This window comes from Danio aesculapii, chromosome 16 (genome assembly GCF_903798145.1).
Source record: "Danio aesculapii chromosome 16, fDanAes4.1, whole genome shotgun sequence".
In the NCBI taxonomy this organism is placed as follows: Eukaryota; Metazoa; Chordata; class Actinopteri; order Cypriniformes; family Danionidae; genus Danio; species Danio aesculapii.
In genome coordinates this window covers 32991538-33001471 of record NC_079450.1, presented here as the reverse complement: position 1 = coordinate 33001471, position 9934 = coordinate 32991538, and the positions used below count along the sequence as shown (strand labels likewise).

The window sequence follows — 9934 nt, the reverse complement described above, 5'->3', positions numbered from 1 at the left end:
GTCCAGAAACATTTCCTCAGACGCCGCTTCCTCAAGGCGCCCCGAAAATTGAGCTGGTTTGTGGTTTTGGTCACCCAAAATTCAGCTATAAAGAGTGTAAAGCTTTTTTTATGATGCATTTTGGGGGGGGGGAGGATTTAACTGCGACACACTGGCAGATTTCGGGGATCCTGCTGCTGTTCTGGGGAACCATTTCACTGTTACACTGATTTTCCATCTTCATCTGAATCGGTCTACTGCGCTTTAAATTAAGGACGGAAATTTTGCTGCAGGCAACTTTCATTCAAAATAAATAAATAAATAAAAATAAATCATGATTAGACTACAAATAAACAGCATTTATATGTGTAGTTGAATGTTTTCCATCAAACTTCTCTTGTATCTTTTATATTCTATTGGTTTAACAGGAATATGTATGGTAAAATGTCTTTTCTGCACTCTGTATCATTCTGTAATCTGTATTTTTATATCTGTGGCTTTTTTTCTTCTTTATCCAAATCACTCACATCTGTCTCTTGCTTTTTCCACACAGCACTTTAAAATGTAATCGTCCCCCCTTTTTACTTCTAATGTCACAAGCAGTTTACTGGACCATTTGTGTCAAATTGAGGGAAAGCACTTTAAAATATCCATCAGTGTTGTAGTTTATGATGGAATTGTTTTATTAGCACGACATGCACATAACATTATATAGACTATACAGTAATCATGTCCATTATAAAGAGTGCATTAGCGTCTGCCCACTTTTACAGCAGCGTTGTTTCCGGAAGTATTTTAACCATTTATTTTTCCCATAAGGTTATTTCAAAAAGTCTTTGTTACAGCATAAGCTATAAACCAAACCAACCAGCTACGAGAAGAACCACAACATTTGAAACCCAGAATCAAAAAAGTAGCACATAAATAAAAAAGACTACAGTTGCAAAGAATGTTGCTGTGTCCCGATTTGCCTGCCTGTGTCACAGTTTAAACTGTCCTGTCAATCATCGATTCATAGTTAATGTCTCTACATTTCTTTTTACATTTCATTTCCTACCATATTTGAGAAAAGTAGTGCATTAATCTGCCATTCATAATTTTTCATGCAGCAAAATGTCATATTTCTCCCCCCCACTTGTAATATAGGGCCATAATAATGTCCGTTCATTGATATTTATTGCAAAACATATATAATAATAATAAAAATAATTAAAAAAAACAATTATTAAATAATAATAAACCAATCACATTTCATAAACCAAGCTGACATAATGAATTTACCATGCTCAAAGTCTGTATATCAACTAAGGCTTTTCACTGGAAATAAAGAAGTAAAAGCTAAAGGGGTACCCTATGTACTAAAAAGTGATGCTAAAGTCCTGTCTAAGCATCAGTGTGTAACAAGTTGGTAATCAAAAATAAATAGAATATAAAAATAAACAAAAACGTGAGCAACTCGATGGTGTGTTTTAACTAAGGATGTATTTTTGTGCACTTTAATCACAGTGACAATGATTGGTGACATTTACACACAGCATCATGGGCAATGTAGTTTTTCACCAAAAATCTACTATTAAACAAAACTGTTAATGCAAACTGCTAACTGTTGCTCCATTGCTGCTGAAAGACCCGCTCAGCTTTTGCTCGCATTAATTCCAGAACATACCTAGCCAATAGTTGGCTGTTGGGCAGCACTGTGCCACCGTTAAGCATCTATCAGGCTAGTTTATTTGGTGTGTTTCACACATTGCCTTTTGTTTGGGTCATATTGGAGGGAGTTTACCCCATTCAGCATAGTTGCCTTCAACTGTCAGTAAAAAAAATGCTTTGATTGGCTGTTTATCTACAAATCAGAGTGCAAGTAAGTAAGTAAGTAGGTAAGTAAGTATTGTGTATTTATATAGTGCATTTATCATGTATGGCCATACACCCAAAGCACTTCACCATCATGAGGGGGTTTCTCCACACCCCCACCAGTGTGCAAGATGATGCGACAGCACCCACAGGACAACGCGGTGGAGTGGATAGACAGTGATAGAGCCAGTTTGGTGGTTTGGGCTGATTGGGAGGCCATGATAAGTAAGGGGAGAGATTCCGATGGAGGGAATTTGGCCAGGATACTGGGGTTACACCCCTACTCTTTAGGAGAAGTGCCATGGGATTTTTAATGACCACAGAGAGTCAGGACCTCGGTTTAACATCTCATACAAAAAAAAAAAAAAGAGAGAGTGCTCACTGACAGTAGGGCTGGGCGACTTGGCCTAAACTATAAATCTTGATTGATTGAACATTTGAACTCGATTACGATTAATGAACGATTATTTTATTTATTTATGTTGCTGCCCTCATAGTTCCCTGACAGGTTTGTACAGTAAATATGCTCACATATTACAAGCCAGAGATTTTTTGAATGGAGGGTGCATTACTTAATTTTAAAATAATTGAAGTACACACGTTATCAACTATCTATGATTATTTATTGAACATTAGTGCTAAACAACTGAAATTAAAACACACACTGTCTAAAATGCATCTCTCCGCGCTGCCCACCCTTGTCACCTCTACCAAATCGACCAATCACAAAGCTTGTGCTACGTGTCATTGTGATGTGTAGTTACATTTTTTTTTAAAGGTGTGCGGGTATGCGAAGGCTGCGCCAGACCGTACACATTTGCTTGGCAGAAGTATAATGTCAGAATAATATAAGTATAAATCCTAATAAGTTCAAATTAGACTTGACAGTGGGGTCATGTGACAAAGTGGGGTCATGTGACACACGGTAGGGAAAGTAACTGAAAAAAACGGACCTGGAAAAATTAGATATAGATAATGGATTATAGGTTCTGAATGTCAATTTCGATTACTGTTCGATTAATTGCCCGGCCCTAACTGCCAGTATAGTGTCCACTGCAAGAATAATAACTGAAGGAACGAAACAAAGCAAACAACGCAAGTCAAGAGGGAACACAAAAAAGTCATCCTGTAATTTTGTCACATTTCTTAAATACTTCCAAATGATATGATTTTCAGATATGTTTTAAGGAGTGAATTCCTCTATGGTGAGCAGGAAGTACTGTGACAATGGCATATAATGTCATGCGTGTGCAGCACTTGTTCTGGTTTCCCTTTTGCCATCTGTGGGTATGGAAAGATACATCAGATACGCTGATCCCAAATGTACAATTTCTATTTAAGGTGTCCATTCGGGGTGTTCAAGCATAGCACTTTCGTCCAAATGGGACTAGATGCAACCAACATGACGCAACAATACAGCCCGTTTTGTCATTGCTAGTTCTTTGATAATGGCTTTGGTGTGTCCCTGGTTTTATTTGCTATTTATGGTCTCCCGATAGCAATCTTCAATACTGTTACTCTTTTAACTTTGCTTGAGCTGTTTATTGTATGATGAATGAAGAGAATATTGTTGAATTTACTGGTGAATTATTGCATTTCAAGAGTGAACCAGATAATTGGCAGAGTCTAACTCGCTGCTTACAGTTTTACAAAAGTTACTTTCATGATTGGTTCAAAGCATCATGGCATCATCTGTAGAAAGAAGGTGGATAATGAGCTGCATTCGGCTATTCTCTGTATATTCTGCAGCTCAACATACTGCAAGCTTATTTCACATTAACCAACCTTCTGAAAGACAGTGTGTTTTGTCTGCGATTCCCTCTGGTGCGCTGTCCTTCGCTTGTGCCGTTTCCCATGAGTCTGGCCATTAAGGCTCAAATGACGGAGTGAAACGAGCTCGACTTAATTAAACTTTAACTGCCGCGTGACTGAGGTTTAGCTGTGCTGGTGTTGTTTCTCTGGTTGCGAGGATGAAGCTGCCGGCTCTGACAGGACCTTCACTTGAACACGGACTGTCAGATAAAAGAGGCGCCACAGGAAGGAACAAGCATCGGTTTGTGGCACGACCAGGAGGAACAAACACCAGCTGTGCAAAACATGCCCGGGCGCAAAGTCCTGTCACACACCTCTCCTTTCATTCGTCTTTACATAGCAGTGATCAGAGGGAAAACAGTGCAGGAAATATGCTGTAAAGGTGGTGCAAGAAGATACTGTATGCGGAAAAGATGGAGCGGATGAAAGTGTAATGTGGAGGAGAATGCAGAGATGTGTCGAGCAAATGAGGATAATTAGTGCATTAGTGTTCAAGATAAATGCACTTTTTAGACTTATAGAAAAGAACGCCTAATACATTTACTGTTGTCAGGAAGAACTGATTTGTGGCAGATAATAAATAATAATCAAATATTTCAAGAGTTCACATTTAGCTGATGATTGATTATAAAGCGAGTATGGCCTGCTGTCCTGGGAGAGAGCCCTGAACTAAGATCCTCGAGCCCAGGGCTCCCTCTCATTTTCAGGGCGAGAGGGGAGTTTGAGCTCAGGTAGGTATTGAGAACTCCCCCTTATTTAGGGCTAATGACAAATTAGGAATTGCTATATAGAGATATACTGCTGGTTAAGAGCTTGCCAATTTAGATTGATCAATTCACTTATGACCCATGTCTTTGGACTGTGGGAGGAAACCGGAGAACCCGGCGAAAACCCACATGAGCACGGGGAGAACACGTAAACTCTGAAACGTCAACTAGCCTGTTAAGGATTTGAACCAGTGATATTCTTGCTGTGAGGGAACAGTGCTAACCACTGGACAGCTGCCCTATAAAGGGAAAGGTGGAGGAGTAGGGGTGGAACGGGGATTCTTCAGACGAAGATAACTGAAGTAAGAAACTCTGGTTATTTATAGTGAGTTAGGAATCATCCGATTGGCGGATCATGCGTATGCTAATGCGGGACTAGCCATGATCAATCATAAGCACGTACTCCTCTCGAAATTAGTTTATAAATAAACTTCGCTTATAGCAAATAATGTCAAGTTTTTGTGGATAGACTGGGATTTAAGATTCTGGCTGATAAAAATTAGCATGATAATTATTTTGTTATGAGTAATTATGATAAAAATGTGTGGCAAAAAAAGTAAACTAAAATATAAACCAAAATAAAGTATTTTGATTAGAAGCGAATACTTGAAGGCAGTATAAAATCTGACTTAAGAAAAGGCATATACTTTATCTTATGGTGACTTTGCAACAGTGTAACTTTATATTTAAGTGCTGAGTAGTTAATTATCAACATACTGTATAGGGTTAGGTTTTACATTATAGATTTGTATTGCTTTATACACACTAAGAAATAGAGGTACAAAAGCTGTCACTGGGGCAATACCTTTTTAAAAAGTACACTTTGGTACCTTATAGGTGCACATTGGTACCTTAAAGGAATATTTTTGTACCTATAGGGTATAGTTTTGTACCTTTAAAGGGCACCTATTTACCCCTTTTACAAGATGTAGGCTAAGCCAGAATGTGTCTGTAATGTTCCAGCTCAAAATACCCATCAGATTATTTATTATAGGCTTCAGATTCTGCCCATTTTGGTGTCTGAATACATTGTAGTTGTTTTTGTAGCCTGTGGCTTTAAATGCAAATGAGCTACTTCTGCCCACCCACTGTTCCCATGTGCATGTCTGCTTTTCATCGTGCATTACGTCAGATAAAGAGCAGTCAGAGACAGACTCGGATGAAGCTGATATACAGCTCAATAGTCAAAAATAGCAAGTAAGTTAATTTGATGGATTTGTGGAGTTTACTTAAGCCTTTCTGAAATGAGTCACACACAAATGCCAGTTGCAGTACATACACACACTCACACAAATTAGCATTTACTGACACCATGCGGCTGTGGTGATTATAGCGGTTAAGAATTACATATCAATTTTACTGTCTATTACAAACATGCTCTTTTTTCAAAACGTTTATAAAACTTATATATATATATATATGTTTAAAAAAAATAAAATAAAATCACAGAGAGTTGTAACAAATATTTTAATCCTAGTTTATTTTTAAAAAAATGTTCCTTGGACTTGTGTGTACATGTTATTATAGAAACATGGCATCTGTCAATCAATTTGGTGGGCGGGAAAACCGCACCCCTACGTCACATTGCGGTGGGCCTCAAAATCACTGGGATTTGGCTCCTATTTTGACATCAGGAAATTTAAAAAAAGAAACTTGTTGGGTTTATATTACTCCAATGTGACAGTGGACACACTAAACATACAGACAGTTCTGTTCAACATCTTACAAAAGTTTCATCAAAAGGTTTCATCATAGGTGCCCTTTAAGGTACCATGAAGTACACAATTGTAGTTTTTGGTATAAATATATACCTTTAAGGTTCAAATACGGACCTGATAGGCATAAAAGTGAAAAGACACCTCCCTAGTGACAGCTTTTGAGGTGTCGTTACTTTTATTTCTGAGATTGTAGAAAAGAAAAAGATCTGAAAAAAAAGACAAATAGAAGTTCTCAATAAAAAATATTGATTTATATAATGATTATATAATGATATAAATAAATTTTTTAATTCGATTAAATTAAGATATAACTTTAAATACATTACATTAAGTATTCAATTATATAGTATTATATATAATTTAATGTAAAAAATACTTAAAAAATCTACTTTAATACTATAATTCAGAAAATGTGCTATATTTACAAGTATACATGTAAAACTAAAAATCTAATGAACTGTTTGAAACCTAGCGGTTTAAACTTTAAAGAATATTGGCGATAATGTAAAAAAGACTTTTAATTTGTCATCTGTATAGACCCTTCTTACATTTCCGGGTTTCTCAGTGGCGGAAGTCGTCATAGTTGAGAAAACTTAAAGCGCAGTGAATGGGAGAGTACAACAAACAATATTGTTTACAATCTTATTTCCTAAAATAATAAAAGAAAAACTCCACGATTGTCTTATCAAGACTTTCAGGAAATAAAAATTAGTGTAAGACTAAAAACAGCAGACAGAAGAGAGAATAATGTCGTTTTTAATGCCCTGCTCCATAGAAACTGCATTAGAAATGCCTTAGAAATGGGTACTTGGTTTTTTGTAATTTAAAGCAAAGATTATATAATATATACGTAAATACATATAAATGTTCATACGTTTAAAAAAAAAAACTAATTATGAAAAACTTTCCAGGATTTAAGATTATGAGGACCATTAAATGTGTCATAACAGGCTTGTAAAAAAGGTCCATAAAGATTTTAATATGCCATCAAGTGATTCTTGTTCTAATAATGACTGCCAAGATGCTTACAGTATATAAACACTATTGTATTGTTACAGTGAATGACATTTTAGTGCGTGTCTTCAGTAAATCATGATACAATTATATGAATCAGTATTTGTGTTCTGGACGTAGGTAGGTAGGTAGGTAGGTAGGTAGGTAGGTAGATAGGTAGATAGGTAGATAGGTAGATAGGTAGATAGGTAGATAGATAGATAGATAGATAGATAGATAGATAGATAGATAGATAGATAGATAGATAGATAGATAGATAGATAGATAGATAGATAGAGAGAAATCAAGTATAAATATAAATGGATTTGTCCATAACTATTCAAGAACATGATGCCAGGAAGAGACTGAATATGAGCGTGAATCCAAAAATGGCAGAGGTTTGAAGAGACTCAAAGAAAGTGCAGTGGATAAGACTCTGATTAGTTTTGCTCTGGTAAAGAAAGATCATAAAAATGAGGGAGGGGAGGAAAAGACTAAAAGAAACAGAGTGGGGGAGATTAGTGCCACTCCAGGAACGACTAAACACGAGGAGGAGAAAGAGAAAAGGAGGGAGGGAGACGCAGGGATGCTACAGTTTAGTCGGGATTAGTCTCGGTCAGAGAACAGAAAAAGAGGGAAAAAGATAGAGAGGAAGGGAAAAGAGAGGGAGACAGAGAGACGGATAAAAGAGATGGAGCATCTGAAGCAGGAGCATGAGAAGAGGAAAATGTGCAAAGACGAGGAAGAAAAGTTGTCATTCCACGCATTCATTAGAGCGTCCAGCATGGATTAAGTAAAACTGAATGAAGGAGCCTTTTTCTCCAGGAAACCAACACAAAACTCCATCTCCCCTTATCAAACAGTCACTCCTAAAATAAACAAGGTCCACCTCAGATCACTCTCAGCTACAGATGTTTCACATACAAACCTTTATAATCAATTGCGCAAGGATTTTCTGCTCCAACTGCAAACTAGAAACAAAATATTTCACAACACTCGAGTAAAACATCTCCTTGAAGGCTTCAAGAATTTGATTTCACAACAGAGTTTCTGTTTTATTCACTCGGTGTGGAACAAATGTGACGTTTAGCACTTTTCCAACTCAGAAACTGCGATATCTAAGGCTTCAGTCCATAAGTTTTGCCATGTTATTTGCAGAACGATCATCTTTCTGTGGGTTGTGGATGAATCTGATGTTTTGAGGAGTGTGTGTGTCATCTGGATACGCTGCCAAAATGCTTGTCTCACTTGGATTTTTTGTCTCGTTTCTAGTTCAAATAATCTGCCAATGGGGTAAACAAAATAATCGTGTATTTTGCTTTGAGACGATATTATTTTGCTTACCCCATTGGCAGATTACATTTCTTTGTTTTAAGGAAAAACTTACTTAATTTTCACATGTTATATCTTAAAACAAGACAATATTTTTTGTGTGTCTAGAAAGGGCTTCTTGATTTAAGATGTTTCAGATATCTGAACTACAAACAGGCCTGTCACGATATCTATTTTTGGTTGTATGATATATTGCACCAAAGTATATTGCGATAAACGATAATATTGTCATTTTAAGACCATTTTATATCACTCATTATATAATGCCAGAGTGACTATATAATAGCATCATAATTCAGGTACTGTACACTCTTCCAAAGAACACATAATATTTTATTCTTAACAATATTTAATTTTTTAATAGTTAAATATTTAATTAAAGTCATTTTAACAACTGAACAATTAGGAATTGGAATCCGAATGTGAAAACGCATGTCCAAAACAAATAAACAATAATAAATGCTAACAAAAAAAAAGTGCAAGGCAAAAATTAACAAAGGCTGCGATTTCTACTACCAGATCTATTTACCCACATGAAAATATACTATTGACCATTTCAATGTGGTCATATCATTGGCCAATGAACATTTCCTGCTTTTTATCAAACTATTTCATAGCTCTAACAAGAAGCAATTCAATCATAACTTCATGTTAAAACAGTTATCATAACATTATTAATATGTGAGTCTTTTTAGATTCTCAAAAGCTATAGAAATTAAAAATGTAAAACAAGAAATGCTTCGGGACCAACGTTTTTGTTTACATCCCTCAAAATGGTCTATAGTAATTTATATTAAAGTGTTTGTTTTTTTTTAAATTATACTGACACTGACACCTCCAATAAAGATAGAGATGTTGCATAATCAGCTAAAATGTTGCTTAAATTGTTTTACATGTATGGGCGATATATATTAAATCATCAAAATTGATTGAGGTCATGCCCATGGGTTTGTGTGATAAGTCGATATATTGATTATTGTGACAGGCCTAACTAGAAATAAGACAAAAACTCCAAGTAAAAAAAAGACTAGAACTCTTACGTGAGAAATCACTAATGGCACGTATTGAAGGTTTGATTGTTCACTTGAAAAATATCATCAACTGTAAATAGAAAAGAATCATATATGCTTCCAACCTAGAAAAACAATAACACAATACATTGCACGACCAATGGTGATTAAATCTAATGATCAAACACATCAAACTGTGGAAATTACTATAATAGTTGTACTTTAAAATGACTTCTGAAAGTTGAAATACAAAAAAAATAATTAATTAATTAATAAAATTCCAGCTGCGGTGAGAAAAGGATATAAACAATCTTCAAATACCATATAACCAGGCTCACATTCAAGATTCAAAGTGTTTATTGTCATATAGCTAAATAAATATAAAAATATAAATAAATATATAAATAAATAAAGAAAAAATGAGTAACACTTTACAATAAGGTTGTATTAGTTCATGTTAGTTAATGCA

General features: G+C 35.6%; 1 protein-coding gene across 1 annotated transcript in view; it reads right to left on the bottom strand.

Annotated features, from left to right (window-relative positions):
* si:dkey-246i14.3 (ephrin A4) overlaps positions 1-9934 on the bottom strand; it is a 97474-nt gene that overhangs the window by 8225 nt on the left and 79315 nt on the right. The gene's annotated exons all lie outside the window — the stretch shown is intronic.